At 44.7% G+C, this 19,560-nt stretch overlaps 1 long non-coding RNA gene across 2 annotated transcripts; it reads right to left on the bottom strand.

The window, feature by feature from the left end:
* Positions 1–9,613: 9,613 nt before the first annotated feature.
* Positions 9,614–18,617, bottom strand: LOC122915961. 2 transcript variants are annotated; one of them, XR_006386112.1, is made up of 3 exons: positions 18,222–18,617; positions 16,833–17,439; positions 9,614–10,676 (listed from the first exon to the last, which is right to left on the bottom strand). It is a non-coding gene; the product is annotated as an uncharacterized LOC122915961 (long non-coding RNA). The 2 variants fall into 2 exon arrangements; XR_006386111.1 differs by having other exon boundaries at positions 16,833–18,617.
* Positions 18,618–19,560: the final 943 nt, after the last annotated feature.

The following is a 19,560-nucleotide window of genomic DNA, read 5'->3' as shown; positions in this document are numbered from 1 at the left end:
CTTTCCTGGCGTTACCACCCACCTCTCCCAGGAAATGGGCCTTTCTAATTACATTTGGGTGACCAAGTATTTTTAATCAGTGCTTTCATGGCAGGAGTAACCCACACAATAAATAAGGGTCACATTCTGGACGTCCAGAGTCTCCTCTGTATTTTCCCATCTTCCCTCACACTGGGAGCAGCTGGTTCTTCCTCCAGAACATATAAAGGGAAGGGAGTAAACTTTCGGGACAAGAAGGGAAGGGCTCACATTGCCGCCAAATTCCTGGCTGGGAGGTATCTACCTGGCAAGTTATTTAACCTCTCTGAGCTGCAGGTTCCACATCTCTAAAACTGGGGTAACAATATATTTCTCATTGGTTTATTTGTCAAAGAGTGGGTGCAATTAGGCTTACAAAGCCTGGTGCAAGGCCTACAGAAAATAACTCTTCAAAACCGTTGACTGCATTCATGCATTGTCAAGCCTCCAAAAAGTGATATAGGGAATGGGATGCGGAGAGCTAGCGCTGTTCTGGTTTAGCCTCTGCAAGGCGGGTGATCTTTGTTGTTGTCAGATGTAAGTAAACACTTTAATTCAGTCTTTCATAGGTACCTGGGAAAACAGGCTTGTAGTTTAAAAATGCTGGGGAGAGACATAGAGTGAATCTGAATTCCAACATGGGGAAGGGTCACCAACTTGGTATTTTTGTGGGATGGGGCAACTTTGATCTGAGTGTCAGCTTCCTTCACTGTAGCCAAATCTCTAGAGTGATCTCCCCAGGTTTGTATAGGGGATGCGGTAGGGAACAGCAGCGCGTGGCCCTTCCCTGGGAGAAGCTGATACCTTCCCGTCAGGCTTGGTCACGTGGCTCGTTTTATCCCATCAAATGTGAGCAAAAATGACAATGGTCACTCAGGCAACATCTTTTAAGAGCTGGGTCTTTTATCAAACCTCAGCTTCTCCCTTGGGCTGGGTCTGAGCCGAGGGAGCATGGAACAGAGTCGCCGCTGGGACGGTGACATCTGCTGTTACTGGCTCAACTGTCCCTCACAGATGGGCAGCCACGCGCAGTGGCCAGTAAGCTAATGGGCTGGGGATTGCCCTCTCCTTCACCGCCTCACAGAAAGACAAAAAGAAAACCATTTCCAGTGCTCCATGGCTTCTGACCTTGCGCTTCCTTTACTTGAATAATCTTTACACCCTTCTGCTTCTCGCTTCTCCAGCTGTAGCCCCTCTTGGATTCACAGCCCAGGTGCCAAGGCCATGGGGAGTCCCCCACGCCGTGCCTCCCTGTCCCGCAGGCCCCGAGCCTGTGGCCCTGTCCCTTCTGCTCCCGCCTCCCTTCACACACTCCAATCTGTGCCGACTGAAGAAAGCAGGCTGAAGTCATGGACCCCCTTCACACTCGCAGACTGCAGAATCCCATCCCATCGGGGCTGTCCTCCCGGCGGGAACAGGTCCTTCAAGCCGCAGGTGCAAGACGCAAAGATTGGGGCAGCGACGTGAAACCCGCTGGGCTCTCCTGGCCGAAATCCCAGTGCCCACAGGCACGCCTGAGAAGGACAGAAAACGTGCCCATGTGGTATTACATCTGGGCTCGCTTCTGCCCCTTTCTTGGTTCATACGAGGTCAACAATAACAAATTCTTCCACAAGATACTTTACGAAGGGAAGACAGTGAAGAGCGGCGGCCCACTGACGAAAACACGTAATAGATTTTCTCGTTGAAGCAACCCGTATTTAAGTACTGTTGAAACGTGCATCGTAGCTAGATGGGAAAGCATCCGGGCTTTCGGCTTACCCGGAAAACACCTCCGCTTACCTGGACTGGCCACTATAAACACATTCCGGGGTATAGTCATCTACTGCAAGGGTCAGAAAACGTTTTCTGGAGAGGGCAGGAGAGTAAATGGTTTAGTCTTTGTGGACCGTATACCATCTCTGGAGGAACGGCTCAATTCTGCCCTCAGAGCGAAAAACAGCCACAGACAGTATGTGAACAAATGGGCATGGCTGTGTTTCAATAAAACTTTATTTACAAAGACGGGTGGTGGGCCAGATATGTTTGCGGACCCTTGTTTTTTTTAGACCCACGTTTGTAGGTGTGGTTTGCTGAACCCTGGTCTCTCAGATCTAGCTAGGACAAAGATAAGTCAGTATTTCTGAATGATTTGGAGTAATATATGTAGTCTAGAATTCTAATCTCCTTAAAAACAGCATGAGGAATAGAGAATAAAGTAGAAATTATATAGAAATGTCTAAACCCTTCACTTAAATATTACTATATTTAATATATGCATATATATTTACATCAAACTATAGAAAGTATTAAATGATCTTTGATAGGAACCTATAGTTCCTCACAAGGAAATGTTAAAATGCTTGGGGAGACATCATATCATCTATAAGTTAGGATGTTGCCTAAGCTGCTGTAACAAGAAGACCCAAAATCATAGTGGTTTTTCATAATAGAAGTACATTTCTGTCTCTCACAATACTTAACACATGGCATTGATCTCTGGCTTATCCATCTACAACCATTAGGAAAGGAGAAAGAAGCAAGGGAAAATCACATCCAATTCTTTTTTGAGGGTGGTTGTTGGGGGAAAAGTAGCACATCACTTCTGTTCATAGCCTCTTGGCCAGAATTCACTCACACGCCCACCACAACCAAGCTACCAGGGAAGCTGGGAAATGTGGTATCAAAGTGGACAACCATGTTCTCTGCTAATATCCAAGCATTGCATTGTCCTAAACGGGGGGGAGGGGAGAATGGGGAAGAATGTGTATTTTTATATCCAGAATTATGTATCACATAAAATTACTTTGCTTCTTGCATCTGTGGCACACGAGACATGTTCCCCTTCAGAGGGAATGTGCGTACACTGCAGCAGAAAAGACCTTGGGCTGTGGAGTCCGACCGATCTGAATTCAAATCCTGGCTCCACTTACTATTTGTGCATTGTGGGGGATTACTGAGCCTTTCGAGCCTTATTTTCCTCATCTGTAAACTGAGATTAATAGGGCGCCTGAAAAAAAAAAAACTGAGATTAATAATATCTACTCTTGACTCCCCTTCTTGTAAGTTCTGCCTACATCCCAATCATGCTCTTTAGGGGAAGAAATCTAAACAATCAATTTGACTATATCCGATGCTCGTAATCTATCCTATCCACAAGCACCAAGGGAGCAAGTGTTCAACATCACTCACTCCTGGGTCCAACAGGAAGAACAGGTCCCACAACTTGGTTTTGTGACCAGCACTAGCCTGAATTAGAGTCAGCAGGGAAAGCCACAGCTCTGTGATGAAGAAGCTTTCTTGAGCACACCACTCCGAGTTTTCGTAACTACGATTATTTTCTTTGTGACGTCATCTCATTTTCACTTGCACAAAACCTTGCCAAACACCTGTGGGCCTTTGCCCAATGAGGAAATAACACGATCAGGTGTGGCTCTGTCTCTTACTGCTGTTTTCTTCATTTGTGTGTGTGTGCGCGCGTGTGTGTTTCTTACTGCAATGTCATTAACCCAAGGAAGGAGTCCTGTGGCAATGATATTGAAAGTGGAGCAAGGGAGTGCAACCTTACTTGAACTCTGGCTCCATTCTGTCATACTTTTTCCTTGGCTCAAACCATTTTGCAATCACTGGAATGTAAATCTTGTAGAGTTTCTCCCCCTTGTTTTGTCTTTCTCTCCACAAGGGCTTAGTGACTTCAGACATTCCACTTTTGCTAATAAGACCTAATATCCTCTCTAAAACAATAGATTTCTCCGCTGATCAATACTTCCCTTTCAACACCTACCTTTGCAAGTTGTTACAAGGATTTAATTGAGGCGAGGCAGGGGAAGCTTTTAGAACAAAGCCTCATACAGAGTAAATGATGTCATAAGAGTTGGCCACACCACGAACAATGTAGAGTTCAGGTTCTGATAGTCCCTTTCAATTCATCCCCACTAAGAAATGGGTCAAACCACTATCCAACTGGAATGGAATTATCTCGTTCTTTGGCTTAAATTCTCCATTCTCCAGTCCTCCTGCTCCCACGCCAGAGCAGTCTGCATGAAACTATCAGAAGACCAATTACTAATATCAGGGAATTCCCTGACCGTGATTGCTTGAAAGACACACCTTAAATGCAAGCCCAGAAAGCCTGTGCAACCGAAGAAACAATCATCCCAAAACATGCTCTGCAAAATGCCTACTGCCAGCTCCTGCTTGCACATGAATGGCTTCTCTCTCTGTTTCTGGGGGAAAGCGAGCATCTTTCTCTCTCTCTCCCTGAACACTTTCTCTCTGCTGAATTGCCTCTCCTAAGGTAGTCAAAGGGAGCTTTATAGCCATCTTTTAGTAAAAAGAAATTTCCAGATTGAGACTGTCTTCCATTGGGCAAGACCACAAGAATGATGACTCATCCACTGCTATACTGGATATATTCCTTGTCTCTGCAGAATTCTGGAGTGCTCTGATTTAACACTTTATGCATAATTGGGTATGTGCTATATTATAATAGCTGAAAATTGATATAAAAATTAGAAAGAGTTGCTGTGAATTTTTAGGTTCCTTACAATAATCCCCAAGCTAATAATGGTAGAGCCTCACTTTTTACCGACCTCCTAGGCATTTCCAGTGTACCCAAATTCATCTAGACATTCTTTTCTTATTGTCATTTATTTCTTCATTCAGCACTTTTAACAAATGCTATTATTTGCCAGTCACTGCCAAGATAAAATGATGAAGAAGATAAACACAGCCCCCCTTTTTAAAAAATCAATTTAAAATTTGTTTTTAGCATCCTAGACTTTTTCTGCTTCTCTCTCCCAGTGGTTCAGTGCGAAACAGCTGCTCCCTCGCTCTCTCCTGATGAGAAGTGTAGGTACTGTCCTTCCTCTCTAGGGAGCCTTCCCAAATTGCTACAGCCCTTACTGGGCAGAGAACCCTTTTTATCCCATGCCTAAGCCCATTAAAAACTTCAGGCTTAGAGGCTGCACACAACAGAAACCAATTCTGAAATGTCTCAGATTTTAAAAATAAATTTATTTGAAGTATACTGGGGAGACCCAAATCGGCCAAGTGGTTGCAGGACCCGGTCAGAACCATGGCAACTCCGGAAGAGCCAGGAGGAAAGATTCTGAACATTTTTCTCTTAGCAGGAACAATCCACCCACGATAGCACCACCAGTGCCTTTTGCTGCTGACATCACTGCCCGCGGACATCAGAGAGCTCTTTTGAGCCATTCCCAACGCTCCCACAGCCCTAGATGGAAAATGCAGGGTGAGCACATCTGATTGGCCAAACTTCAATCTTGTGGCTGCTGGAGGGTTGTTAGAGCAACGTTCTAACCCCTTAGCTTCCATATGGGAAGTGAGGGCATGATCTCTCCCATACTCTACATGCGATGGAGGAGTCCGCCAAGGGGAGGAAGGGAAATTAGGAGCCGGACCATCAAAGAAATGACAAGGCCTCCTATACCGATCATGACTATACTGTAATACCTTTTTAGAATTATCATTGCCCCCTGTTCTCTCATATTTATGCTTCTTATTCTCATGAAATGGATTTAGCACTTGTTGCCATCTCTCTCTCCCAACTAACTTCTTCGAGACAAAAACACTGGTTATATTCTGTGCACAGCTTCATAGAGACTTGCTCATAGCAGGTGCCTGTGAATAATTTACAACCCAGTAAGCGCTGGGCATTTATTTTCTTGGCCCTTTTTCTAATATTTAGTGCTACCAGTAATGGAGAATTTGAGATTTCAGGACAAAATTCCAGACAGTTTATGATCATTTAAAATTATGTCTATTTGACAACATATCCTGTGTTTACTTTTAAACAGGAGGAGAGTGCTTATAATTAGAAACAATAGAACAATTAGGTATTAAATAAATCTTACATCTGTTGTTTAGCCACTTGAGGGGAAACAGTTTTCTCACAAGTAGCAATGGTCAAGAAAGCTATGAAAATTAGGCCAGTTGTCTCAGAAAATAACTTATTAGTTGCTAAGCTACCAGTCCTGAAAGGAACTCAATTAGGAGAGACAAACAAGCTTAACTAAGACTCCCTCCCTTTGAGAGGAGAAAGTTGGAGCTGTCAGGTGATTCTGGTGGATGTGTGGCAGGAAAAATGATTGACAAACTGGTCTTTGCTGGGTATGAAGTTTGGCTTTGATTTAGTGAGAGACTGACAGGCTGGTGTCATCGGGAAATGTGGGTTGGGTGTTGGAGGGGCTATTTCGCAACAAAGTGATTGACACGTTGCAGAAATTGTCCCATAGATGAAGAGAACCAAGTAGAGATTTGTTTTGACAAGCATTTCCTTTTTACCTGTTCCTTTTGTGTACAAAGAGAGAGGGGCACCCTCATAAGCGCTAATTGATTTCTCCAGTGGCTATTAGAATGATGATGGCCACATGGATGGATGGGGAGGGCTCCGGGTGGTGAGGAGGTGGGAGGTAGGTATTCTGGTCCAAATTCACCCATGATTGCGCTGCCTGGAGAATTCCAAAGAGGCTTTTGGGCTCCCCTCTTGCCTCTGTGAAGCCAGCAGCTGAACTGAGATTATTTCTATGTCCCACGTATAAGCTATCTATAAGTCTTCATAATTTTTTTTCCATGGATAAATATTATTTTGCCACATGTTCACTGTCACGCCACAGGCGGTGGCTGACCTATCGGAGGACCCCAAGTCCTAAGCCACAGAAATTGGTTCATAGATGTGCCACGCAACCAAATTGTTTCCATGGGACACAATCCTAGGACTTATATGTATTAGAATTTTTTAAAAGAAGCCCCCTTTTCCCTGAGGCTGCTATATTAGTAGATCATAAGTCTAGACGTGCTGGCAGCCATCTTCCCCATCTCATGAGAGTGGGTTGCCAGATAAAATACAGGATACCCCATTCAATTAGAATTTCAAATAAACTAATAACTTTATAGTATCAGTGTGTCCCTGATATTGCATGGGATATACTCAAACTAAGAAAGTATTATTTGTTGTTTATCTGAAGTTCAAATTTATCTATATTTGATGGTGTCCTATATTTTTTTTTTTGCTAAATCTGGCAATCCTCAATGGAAAAAAAAAAAAAAAATCTGCTTGAGAATGAAGCCAGCACAGGCAAAAGGGAGAGAGACCAAGTGGTGCAAAGAATGATCCCTAGTGGCATCATTCTAGTATCTGGGTCCAGCCATGCCCAAAGCTTGTGCTAGCCATGACTTTGCCTCCTTTGTCAAGCTCATTCGAGTTTGGTTTCTCACTCTCTAATAACCACAGAACTCCCTCTCCTTCCCACCTTCCGTACTTACCCTTCTTGGGCTGCTGGGTGTGGGTCCTTGAGAAGCAGCTTTATTATCCTGTAGAAGGTGAGGCATTTGCTGGAAGTGTGTCTTACTCCCATAAAAATCAACATTTTTCTTCTTGAATTACAGTTAGGTTCTCTGGTGATTTCTAACCTTCTTCCTCCTCCAACTGGCTTGACCACTACCATTATTTTTCCTAAAGTTAACAATTATAAGTTGTAATAAATTTTTTAAAAGAAATTAGAAGCTGAGAGATCATTTAGAAATGTTTATTGTCACTCATCACGAAAAACACTGAATAAACAGCTCTGTTTATTTCTTGCCGTTTTTCAAGGAAGTTGGCCAACCATCTTTCTGCCCATAGCATTATTTATGTTTTTTATAAGCTACATTGTCTCAAAAAGGATTTGAAACTGCTCTGAGCCATAAAAAGATTTGGTTTTCTTATTAATCTGTGCTTTTAGGATGTAAGTAACAGAAACCAATTTATTTAACTGATGCAAAATGCCCATTTATTTTTTACAAGGGAAGGGGATATCTCAGAGAACTCAAAAGACGAGGATATAGCTGATTCTCAGAGTGGATTGAGGAACTAGAAAGTCATCTAGGTATATTTTCTTGCTTGCTCACTCTCTTTTCCTTTCATTTCTACTTTACTTTCTTTACTCCAGACTATACTCATGAAAGACAAGTTTCTTCTGCGCTACAGCTGCTGGCGGAATATGGCCGCCCCAGATGTTACATGATTCAGGTTCTGTGACAGAAACTTGCTGTCTCTCAGTGCCAGATCCTGGCAGACAGAATGTGATTGGCCCCTTTGAGTCAGGTACTCTTGCTCAGTCCAGTAGAGGACAAATCCACATAATACCAATGTGACTGCCAAGGACCCGTCCCTGTGGACCGCAGCCCATTCCCAGAGTTAAGAGAACTTCTGTGAGTCGCCAGTGTGCTAGTTATTAAGCTGTTGTTTCTCAGCTCCAAATTCCTCCCCAAAATCTGCTCCATGGAGCTGCGGGCTGGGACCCTGCAAATTACGTAGCTCCTTGGCCAACTTGGGATGAAAGTGTGTCTAAAACAGAATTCCAGCTAAAGCCAGCCTGGCCAGAACTGGCTGTGAGAACCAGATGGGTCCTTCAGATGCCTAGCACTGAGGATGCTACGTGTTCCCTTGAATTCCAGGTCTAAACGAGTGCCCAAGTGTTGGTCTATTGACTACCGACAGTCAGTGGAATAAGAAGAGAAATTTAAAAAAAAAAAAAAAAACCTCTATAAATATAAACTCTTAAAATCATCTCAATGTGCCTCCAGTGTCACCACACTTGAAGAGCTTTATTTCAAGAAATCACTTCTATAGGTTCATTTTTGAGGGCTCTAAAGGAAGCAGAGGGACAATTGTATTTGCTTCAAACCACGTAGGAGACAACACGCAGTGGAGAAAAATAAAGCCTAAAGCCCTCTGAGCAGAGTTTCTAGGTAAGGACTGGCTGGGGTGAAATCTTGGCAGTGCCATACCCTAGCTCTGTGAAATTGAGTAAGTAACAAAACCTGGATGGGTCTCTGTCTCTTCCTCAGCAAAGCTGAGCTAATGAGTGTAGCCACCACAGACACTTGTGAAGTTTGGATGGGGTCGTCCATTCAAAGTGGTGAGCCAACTTAGCCTGGCAAGTCTTAGGTCTGGACTAAACAAAGTACTCATTAAATGTCCACATTATCCTACTTCTTCGTACTGGCCTTTTGGGTCTTGAGGTCTTTTGAATTTTACCTCAGAGTCCATGGGCAGCCATTAGAAGGAATTAAGCTTTCTACGCTAGATTCCATCTGTGCACAGAGTGACTAGGACCCAGAGGAAAAAGGGAAAATGACGTGGACATTCTTTTAGCACAGAGCTCAACGAAGTATGATGACTTTGGCCATAAGTGCTGCTTTATGGTATCTGTAAAGCTGCCCATCAAAACACTCCTGACAGATGACCTGTAGTAATGAGAGTATGAAGGGAGCAGCATTGCAGAACATTCCACCTGATGGGGACACAGATCATGGGAAGGACATTCTCATAAAGCACAGGGTGGCTTTCTATTCTCTCCTCCTGTTTATCCCCTGGCCCAGCCCAGCTACTTATGGTCTCGCCTCTCAGTTTCCAGTTCCCACTCATTCATTCATTCATTCATTCATGTTTTAATTTACTCATGTATTCACTCAACTATCCATTCATCAATTTTTAAACAAGTCATACAGCAAATATTTATTGGGCTAATAACTGAAGATTAGATTTATTGTGCTCTTTCAATATGGTAGACTTCTTGATAAGTGTAATAACACTAATAACCACAGCAGCAACATTTATGGAGCATTTATTCTGTGTCAAGCACCAAGATAAATGTTGTGCATGAATTATCTCATTTCATCTTCACAAAAATTGTCTCAGACAAGATGCTATTATTAACAGTATTTTTATAGGTTGGGCAAAGTGTCCTAAGGAGTTTAAGTAAATTGTCCAAAGTCACATAGCTAGTGAATTATAGAGCCAGAGTTCAAAATTGTGTCTGTATAGTGTAACACGTATGTTCTTAACCACTACTTGGGACAGTCTCAACAGAGCTAAAAGACCAGTGTTCATAATTCCTGCTCAGTAATTAATTCATAGGGAAGGTGGTACTTGATGTGTCCTGTGAAGTGTGGACAAGGAGACTAGTAGGAAAATGATTTAAGAAGGTGAGGTAGTCATTTGAGAACAACACACTAAACAAAATAGTGAAGCAGAAACCCACAATATGACCCCATTCTCCCAGTATAACTCATTGAAAGGGTATTAACATGTCATCATCAATTTGACAAAACCAAAATTTGTGTTAAAACATTTTCCACTGAAAATGACAGGAAATTCAACTCAAACTGATTGGAAGAATGATGTCCTGTGTAAACTTGCATCACTGAAAAGGCCAGGGACAGGACTAGCTTCAGGTACAGTTTGATCCAGTGTCCTCAAGGACCAGCTTTGTTCCTCTCCACATTTCCTTTCTGCCTTCTGCAGCATCACCTACTTTTTCAAGCCTCGGTTATGTTCCCATTGGCAGTTCCAAGGTCCACTTTAGTAGTAAAGAAGCTGTTCATATCTTTATCTCTTCACACAATGCAGACGATAGAAGGAGTGACTCTCAAGGAGAAGAGACCCGTACTTTTTTCCCAGAGGCCCTGGAAAACTTCTCCACAGGTTTCATTGTTCGGACTGGGTTTTTGTCATCATGGACCAAATCATGGTGGCCAGTAGGATAGATGGCAAGGGATGGGATTGGATTATTGGGTTTGGCCCGTCAGGGTCTGCCTGGTAAGCTGGGGCAAGGGTAAATCTACAAAACCAGCATGACTGATCATGGGAGACAAACTCCAAGCGGTATGATCTGAAAGAGAAAGACAAACCGAAGTTAGACAGCCAGGATAACCAGGGTCCGCTATGCCAAACAATTCAGGTGCTTTAACAGTTTAAAGATTTTATTTATTTATTTAGGAGAGAGAAAGAGAGAGAGAGAGCCTGTGTACATGAGCAGGGGGAGGGATGGAGGGAGAGGGAGAGGGTGAGAGAAAATCTTGAGCCAACTCGCTGCTGAGTGTAGAGCCCAGAGCAGGGCTCCATCTCATGACCCTGAAATCAGGACCTGAGTGGAAACCAAGAGTCCAACACTCAGCTGACTGCACCACCCAGGCTCCCCTTTGTTTAGCAATTTAATGCCCCAAAGCATCTTCCTGAAGCACATAGGCGCTCAATGTCGAATTGCACCTAAATTGGCAATCTTCACTTTACTCATTATCATCTTGGACGCATTTTTTACGCTAAATGCAGTAACATTTCTTCAGCATGAGTAAATGTGTCTTGTTTTCTTCCCAAAGTGCCTCAGAATTCCCAACTTTTTAAATGTCTTGAGCCGGATTATCATCAGCACTCTCCTTCACAGCAGCTTTGTTTCCTGCCTAAACAAAAGGTTTCAATAGGCAACGTTTCAGTATTAACAGCAGATCAAATACAATGTTTCTTTACTGGGTGGTGGTTCTATCAGGATTCTTTCTGTGTTGTAGATTGGGCGAACATGTTTGGCATGTGTAAATTGTTGTGATCACTTTTCCTTTTGTGACATTTTGGGAAGGGGGAAAAACTGCAGGCTCAGTAGATGACACAGTTCGCTACAGCAGCAACGCAAAAATTTGAAATTCTTAAACAATTTAGCATTTCCCCTTCCAGCCACATTATCTATCACAGAGAAGTGATATTCTGGGGGACTCAGCCAATCAGAGGCGAGGAGTGTAATTTTTACAAAACAAATGTATGTATAAATTATCACTCTCTTCTCTCCTCTCCATAAATAGCGACACTAATAGATCCATAGCGTGAGATATGGGAAGAGATGCCAGGTTCTACAACAATTCACCTTGTCTGGGAAAGGGAGGGTGGAAAAGTCTGATCAGTTAAGATGTACAGCTCAAATTCACCATTGCCCGGCATCTTCTGAATACAGTGGTGGTTGAAGGAGTGTGTGGCTTTTGTCTGGAAAAAGGGATGTGTGTGTGTGTGTGTGTGTGTGTGTGTAAGAGAGAGAGACTGAAATCAAAAATCAAAAGCATGGCTGAGCCATAGGTTTACTTGGTTTGTACAGAATTTGTAAAATAGGAAACTTGCTACATGAAAGTTTTAATTCTTATTTTCTAAAGACCTAGAGATACTTCCTAAGACGGAAAACAATAGACTGGAATCATATATAGGGTTTGAAGAGAGGTTGCCTCCTCTAGATAGAGCATAAACTCTCCCACAGGCCTCAGTCTTCACCACTCCCGGTTCCTAGAGCTGATGCCTTTTGTATTGGTTCCTGAGCCCAAGGGCCTTAATATAATAAGAGCCACACGGAACAATAATCCAATGACTTTTCAATCCCATGCTCTTTAAATCCCATGCTCTTTAACTATATCTAAGATATAGTTAGTGAGGGTGGAGATGACCTGATTTTCTCTAAGGATTTTTTTTTAGGATCAGAATTACTTACAATTTACTTGCATTAGTTTGAGTCAGAGTTACTATTCTTTGAGAAGAAATATATCCAACTTCTCTGCAGTTTTAGTTTCTCTTTGGCATTCTTTTGTGACTTCTGTGAACCAAGCGACTTCTTGGGAGGTATATTAAAAGGTTTAATATTCACAATATAAATCACATCCCTTGTAAATCACGGCACACCACACATTACGTGGTTCTGGAATTTCTGCTAACCGCAACTGCCATCTTTGAGCTGACTACAACGCAGGGTAGGTTAGTTACAAAAATCCTCACCAAAAAATATTACAGGGCTCACAAATGTTGCATTTTTTGGTGTATTTGTCTGTCTCACTGTACCATGGTCTATTTTCTCATCAGAGAAAGGCAGATGTTTATTTTCCCAACTTCTCCCATTAAGCTCCTTATAGATTAGGCCCCAGGGCAGCTGTCCAGGGAACCCGCCCCTGAGTTCCCATTTGTGGGAGGAAAGGAAGACTTTGGAGAGGAATCGCTGACTCACAGAATGTGTGAGCTTCAAGACCTGGGGAAAGACGGGGAAATCTGGAAAGGAGAATTTTGAGAAATTTTCCATATTTTAATAGGCATATTACAAACTACTTTGGATGGCCCGTTTTTACTGCATACTCAGTCCGGATGTCAAATTCCAGAGTCAACAAGTGAAGTAAGGCTCTCAGGCTAATGGAACCAGCTGCCTGTTTTTGTAAATAAAGTTTTGTTGGCACCCGGTCACGCCCACTCATCTCCATATCGTCCCTGGGGGCGGGGCAGCCGTAACCTGATCAGTTGCCCCATAGAAACTCCGTACTTCTTCTCCAGGACACAGGTGACACTGGTCCTTATCACTTCACTGGACATTTTCGTACCATAATTGGGGCACCTGTTGCATCTGTCAATTAGGAATGCATGGAACTGCAAGTAACAGAACACTCTTAATTCTGGCTTCGACAAGGAAGGTGTGAATGATCTTACCTAACAAGAACCCTGGATGCATAAAGTCTGGGTTTGATGTAGGGGCCCCAGGAGGCTGCAAACCCTCAAGGCCCCACACCATGACTGCCCTCCTGCACACACACACCCACCCCCAGACCTGCCAGTGCAACTATGCAGGTCACCCCACTGGCTGCAAATTTTTGCTTCCTCTCCAGGCATCACATACCCCCGTTCGAAGCAGAAGAGGAAGGGACAGGAGCACAAAGCCTTCTACTGTAGTTCTGGCTTTCTAACCCAGAAGGAAAACCACGAGCAGACACCCTTCCCCTTTATCTTGCATTGAACAGAGTGAATCACGTGTCTTGTAATCTGTCTCCTTTGTGTAATCCCAATGCCAGGACAGAATGATGGGAAGGTGCGGATATTCAGTAAAAGTGCGTCAAATGGTAGATGGATGTATTCAGGCTAAGTGGACAGATTACAGGCTAAATCTTTTAAGTTTAATTTAATTTGGTGCCTGCCCTGGGCAGCAGAGGAGAACAGGGCGGGAAGGGGTGGGGGGTTCCTTTGTGGTAAAAATGTGTTGGACTATCACTTTATCTCAACCTCTTCATTTTATAAACAGGGAAAGTGAGCCCAAAAAACAGAAACTTAAATATTAGAGTGAATTTGTACAGTTTCTGATTGTTCAGCGCCCATGCCTCCCCTTTCTGGTAACTACTCCTTAATTTTTCTTTGAAGAACCAACTCTCTCAAACAGCAAGACTTTGGTGAGGCAGGTGGTATCCCAGGCCCCGAGAGAGGGTCAGCAGTATTCCATCCCCCTGACCTCAGGGATTGGTCCAGAGATGGATGCAGGACCCAAGGTAACTCAGCCAGAATGAGTACACAGCTTTCCAGGGGTTGCCACAAAAAAGAACATGGGCCTGAGGTTGCTGGAGGTCCACGTGGGAAGCACCGGGCTGAGAGGGAAGTTCACACAGAAGGAAAACTAGGGAGAACTGTGAGGTCATTGGTGAGCACTTGGATGTAGGTGTTCCTGAAGTACATGTTTTAACCCCAGGACTCTTTCTATTTAAAGTAATAGAAAACTCAGCTTACAGGGTTCTAAGCCATAAGGGGATTTTTGACTCTTTTAACTGTAAGTCCAGAAGCAGGAATAATTCATTCAAGAGCATGTCATTCAGTGGATGGATGTTGTCATGAAGAACCTAGGTTTTTGGCCTCCTCCCCCCCTCCATCTCTCTACTACACTCTAAGGCAGGCCTCCTCATGGTCACAAAAGGGCTGCCAGTAACAATTCTCCCCTCCTGGTGCCTTGAAAGAAAGAGCCCCACAGGAGTTCAGAGGTGCAGTATACGGGACTGTCTGCCCACCCAAGAACCAATCACTGTGATCAGGGGAGAATGGAACATGCTGATTGGCTTATGCCCTGGCTTTGGGGGCTGGGGGTCTGCTATCCAGAAGTACACAAATTAAATGTGGAAGAGTTAGATACTGGCGTGGAATTTGGGTTCTGTCAGAAATGACAAATGGAGTGGGTGCCGGAAGGAAGAACAGCAGTGAGCAGTACAGCTGAACCCCTGGACCTCTCACTTGCATGCAATCGAAATTTTCCCTTTTGTCGTTCGGCCAGTTTGACTTAATTTTTTTGCAAATAAAGGGTACTTATCAATGCTGATATTACTGGTGGGGATAGAAACAAGCCATCTCACCACCGAACCACCTGGCAACACACATCCACTTCTCTTCTGCATTTTTCTCCAATACCTCTTTTCACCTCCTAAGATACTAGATAATTTGTTATGTGTTTTTTTTTTTCTTTTTTTCTATCTTGCTCCTCTCACTAGAGAATAAAGTTCGTGAGAGCACGGATTTGGGTCTGTGCACCCCCCCCCCCATATCTCTAAGGGTACTTGCTCTATTCTATGTGCTCAGCAAATATTTCCTGAATGAATGACTGAATCTACAAATAAATAGTATCTGGGGCACATGGGTGGCTCAGTCCGTTAAACATCGGCGTTCTGTTCAGGTAATGATCCCAGATCGAGCCCCTCGTCAGGCACCTTGCTCCGTGGGGAAGCTGCTTCTCCCTCTGCCTGCTGCTCCCCTTACTTGTGCTCTCTCTCTGTGTCAAATGAATAAATAAAATCTTTAAAAAATAAAAAAAATTAATATCTTCCTATGTCAGAAGAGGAAGGGCCCTCAAAATTTAGTGGGTCCATTCTCTAGAGAGAGACCCAAAATTCCAGGCTCCGGATCGAAGTGCAGGGTGCTCTCTGTCCCTCTGTCCCAGCATCATGGCCATAGGACTTTCCAACCCTCCACAACCAGCTTCTGCCTCTGTCAGCAGTACTGTTCCCTCAGTTCACCCATTTTCTTCAAGTCCCCCGGGGTGCGTACGTTCCTTGATGTGAATCTTGCCTGAGAGTTTGAACTCCATTTGCAACTAAATGAAGATTTAGTTGCTTTCCTGGATTCCTTTACCCACTAAGGGACTTTGGGCTTTATCCTGGTTCTAGGCCTACATCCTCTGTCTCCATTCACATCTTTCATCAGCTGCTTCTGGAGGTCTCTGTCCTGGGTGCCCAGACCCGACAGTGTGAGCCAAAGTCCCTGCTCTTCTTACTCTAGATGGGAGCCTGTATCGGTGGTTCCCTGGGCTGATTGGTTGTAAGAGACTCAGGGGCGCGGTGGGAAAGTCTCCTTCAGTGGAGACGTGTCGAGGACCCTCAGATGTCCAGGTGGGCTGTCTTTTGAGATTCCTCTCAGGTCGGAGGCTGAGGAGACCCTTCTCTGAGGCGCAGAGGGCATCTAGGTGTGGCTTACTCAGCCGGGCTCCATCTTGGGACTCCTAATGAATTCTCCGGCTGGAGCGGGTCACAGGCTCGCGTTCCCCGCACCCCAGCAGGACTGCTGAGGGTCCTGGGGATTAAGTGGCGATGCCATAAGTACGTCGTGCTCCTCCTAAAAGTGTTCCTGAAATCCTTCCCTTCGGGGGGGGGGGTATCGTGAACCGTTTTGTGCCATGAACATCATGGGTGGGGATATTCATTTCAAACAAGTAGCTGTCCAAACCGTCGTGCACCACGAATTCAAACACCAACTGTTCATTCAGAAGCTTGATAATGGGAGGGGCTCCTGGGGGCTCAGTCGGTTAAGCGTCGGACTCTTGATTTCGGCTCAGGTCATGATCTCAGGGTGGCGAGATGGAGTCCGGCATGAGAGATTCTCTCTCTTTCTCACTTCCACCCCACTCCCCCTTACTCTTTCTCTCTCTTAAAAAAAAAAAGTCTGATAATAGGAAATTTGAAGTCACAGGTATTTGTTAATTTTAAGTTAATGTGCATTTTTTAGTTCAAATTTTTAAATTTAAAAACTCATTCTGTCACTCGTTGTAAAACCCTAAACAAGCTAATGAAACCAAGGGTTCTCAGATATGGTCCCCAGCCACAGCAGCATCACCTGGGAACTTGGTAAAGCGGAAATCAAGGGATCCCCACCGCAGACATACGGAATCAGGGGCTCTGCAGATGGGACCCAGCAAGATGTTTTAACAAGCCCTTTGGGTGATTCCGATACTTACCACAGTTTGAGAACCATTGTCTTAAACAATCCAATCAGAGCTTCCTGATACATAAAACAGCAGGGGTCCTACTTGGCCTCAAATGTTTTCATAAGGATTAAATTCGGATTTTGCATGGAAAGCCTTTAGCACAGTGTCTGGCACTCAGCATGCATTCAATATATGACAGCTGCAATTAATGTTTTTTATAATTATTGGATTTCTTTTCTGGGTGGCCAATGAATCAGTCTATGTCTCTGCGTGTCTACCTGTGAAAGAGTAAAGAGTGAAGATATTTTAACATTAATCATTATAACAGTAGCTAATTTATTGAGTTCCTACCCTGGCCCAGGCACGTGGCTAATAACTTCACAAACACGCCATTCAATCCTCATTTAAAAATTTGCTAAGAGATGGTGCTGGTATCGTCCACCCTTTACAGGTAAGGAAAGAACTGAGGTGACTTGCCCAGAATAACCCAGAGAATGAGTGGAAGAGCCAGAAAAAGAATTTAGAGCCAGGATTAGTTAAGCCCATCACCAGCTGCCACACCAATGTCCTTTGCAGAAGGAGCTATGGCAGTGGCTCTTCTCAAATTGATGGTGCTATCTCGAAAAGCTGATGTTCCCTGTAAGATACAAAACAAGATGATAGCCATTAATTAATTATAGAAGAAGACCCTCAATCAAATTTTTCTTGACGTGGGCTTTCAGTTTCTTAGGAGGCCGGGGCAAAGAAGACCCTGTGCTTCTCCTCCATGAAGTCCTCCATGAGTGCACATTTCTTCCAAGCCTACATCTAGGCCTACATCCTCTGTCTCCATTCACATCTTTCATCAGCTGCTTCTGGAGGTCTCTGTCCTGGGTGCCCAGACCCGACAGTGTGAGCCAAAGTCCCTGCTCTTCTTACTCTAGATGGGAGCCTGTATCGGTGGTTCCCTAGTCATGCAGATATGGTCATGCAGCCACGATGGGGGACAATTTGCTGTGGATAGGACTAAAGACAGCCCAACATCTGTCACCAGTTGGGGCACTGATTCCCTGAACCCAAAGTATATATTCCCGTGTCCATTAAATAGGAGAATCAGCTAGGGGAAAAAAGAAAAAAAAAAAAATAAAGCTTCCTTTGCCTACAGAAGGCAAAGCTTCAGGGGACGATTAGTAGGAAGAAATGTGGAAGTGTGGCCTGTAATTACCGATAAGTATGTGTTCTCAGTTGTAAGTATTAATACGGGCTAGGGGGCCAATGATAATGCCAAGTTTCTACCATTTTTTGATACAGAAAAAAAAAAATCTAAAATACCAATGACATCCGATAAAACTCTCTTAAAATGGATAAAATGATCTCTGTATCCAAAGAACTCCAGAAGAGGCTGCTGAATTTGTAAAAGAAAGGTATTGAAACACACACCAAAATGATATTCCAGGGTAAAACGCACATTGATGTAGCGCGGCGTTCGCTCCATCGGGGGGTACAACCTACAAACAGGCCGGGACGGAAACCCTGCAGGTTCCCTCTTCTGAGGGAAGCTGAATGGGTGCTTCCTGTGAGAGTTTCTACCTCAGTCTTCCAAGCCGGACCTCAGAGCTACCACAAGACGTTTGGTTTGATGGAAACCTTCCCCGCGTCCCTGCAATGACAGGATCAACAACAGCGCCCCTGAGCAAACACGACTTTGGGCTTCTGCCTTTTATTTTATTTTATTTTTTCCCCCTCCCCTCAGCTCCACCCCAGCCAGCTCCTGAAAGGCCTTCTGTTCTGTCAGCCATAATGACATCTGCTGGCCGAGACAGGAAGTCATAAATCTGCAGGTCCCCTCGCCACCAAACCTTGTTAATGCTGCCATTAATCACCGGGGCCGGGGTGCCATCTCGGGAGGGCTGGGCGCGCAGAGTCCATTCTCTCCCGCACCCCTTTCCCAAGAGAGCGACCATTTCACAAACAGCCTCTTTCTCATCTCACAGCCGCAGACCTGCAAAGCCGGGCAGAGGCAGCCCCCGACGTCAGTGCGCGGCTCTTGGAGAGAAGCCACGGTTTCAGGCAACAATAGAGTCCGCTCCATGATGCTTGGGGACTGAAGCGAGGCACTTCTGACCAAGCTCTGTCCTTCCTTGTTTGGACTCAGCCCCTAACTGCCTCCAAGAGAGGAATGGAGGTTTCCTTCCTCTCTCTGAGCCTGTCTGCCTCCGGGTCTGTTTTTAAGGGGAAACTGGCTCTGGGGCGGGGTGTGGGGGGGTGGGGGTGTGGGCAGGCGGGGGATGGGGTTCAAGGGGATCATTGAAACTCAGAGTGGCTTTTGTTCCAAACTAATCTGGGATGGTGTTGGGTTTATTTCTTAGCAGTGCATTGTGTCCCAAGCCTTGATTCAGGCAGGGCATGTGCCTGTGCGAGGTGTGGTCTGGTTCTGCTACTCCAAGGATGCTCCCTGCGTCCGAAGTCTCAGCACCGCCTGTCTGAGCGCGTGAGACCACTCTGGACCTGCTTGATCAGAATCTGTGTTTCAAGCCAGATCCCCCGATGACCCCTCGCTATGTTAACATTTGGGAGGCTGTGCCCCACACCGGCGTTCTCAACCTTGGCCCCCTGGACACTTTGGGCTGGGTTCGTTTTTGTTTGCGAGGGCGTTTCCTGGATTCTCTGGGGTTGGGGGGGTGGGTGGTCTGGCAGCATCCCAGCCCTCTACCCACTAGATGCCAGCCTCGACCCCCTGAACTGGGAATCAGAACTGATTCTAGACTTTGTCACATGT

This window comes from Neovison vison, chromosome 8 (assembly GCF_020171115.1).
Source record: "Neovison vison isolate M4711 chromosome 8, ASM_NN_V1, whole genome shotgun sequence".
In the NCBI taxonomy this organism is placed as follows: Eukaryota; Metazoa; Chordata; class Mammalia; order Carnivora; family Mustelidae; genus Neogale; species Neogale vison.
The sequence above is the reverse complement of the archived record's forward strand: the minus strand, read 5'-3'. Positions and strand labels throughout refer to the sequence as shown.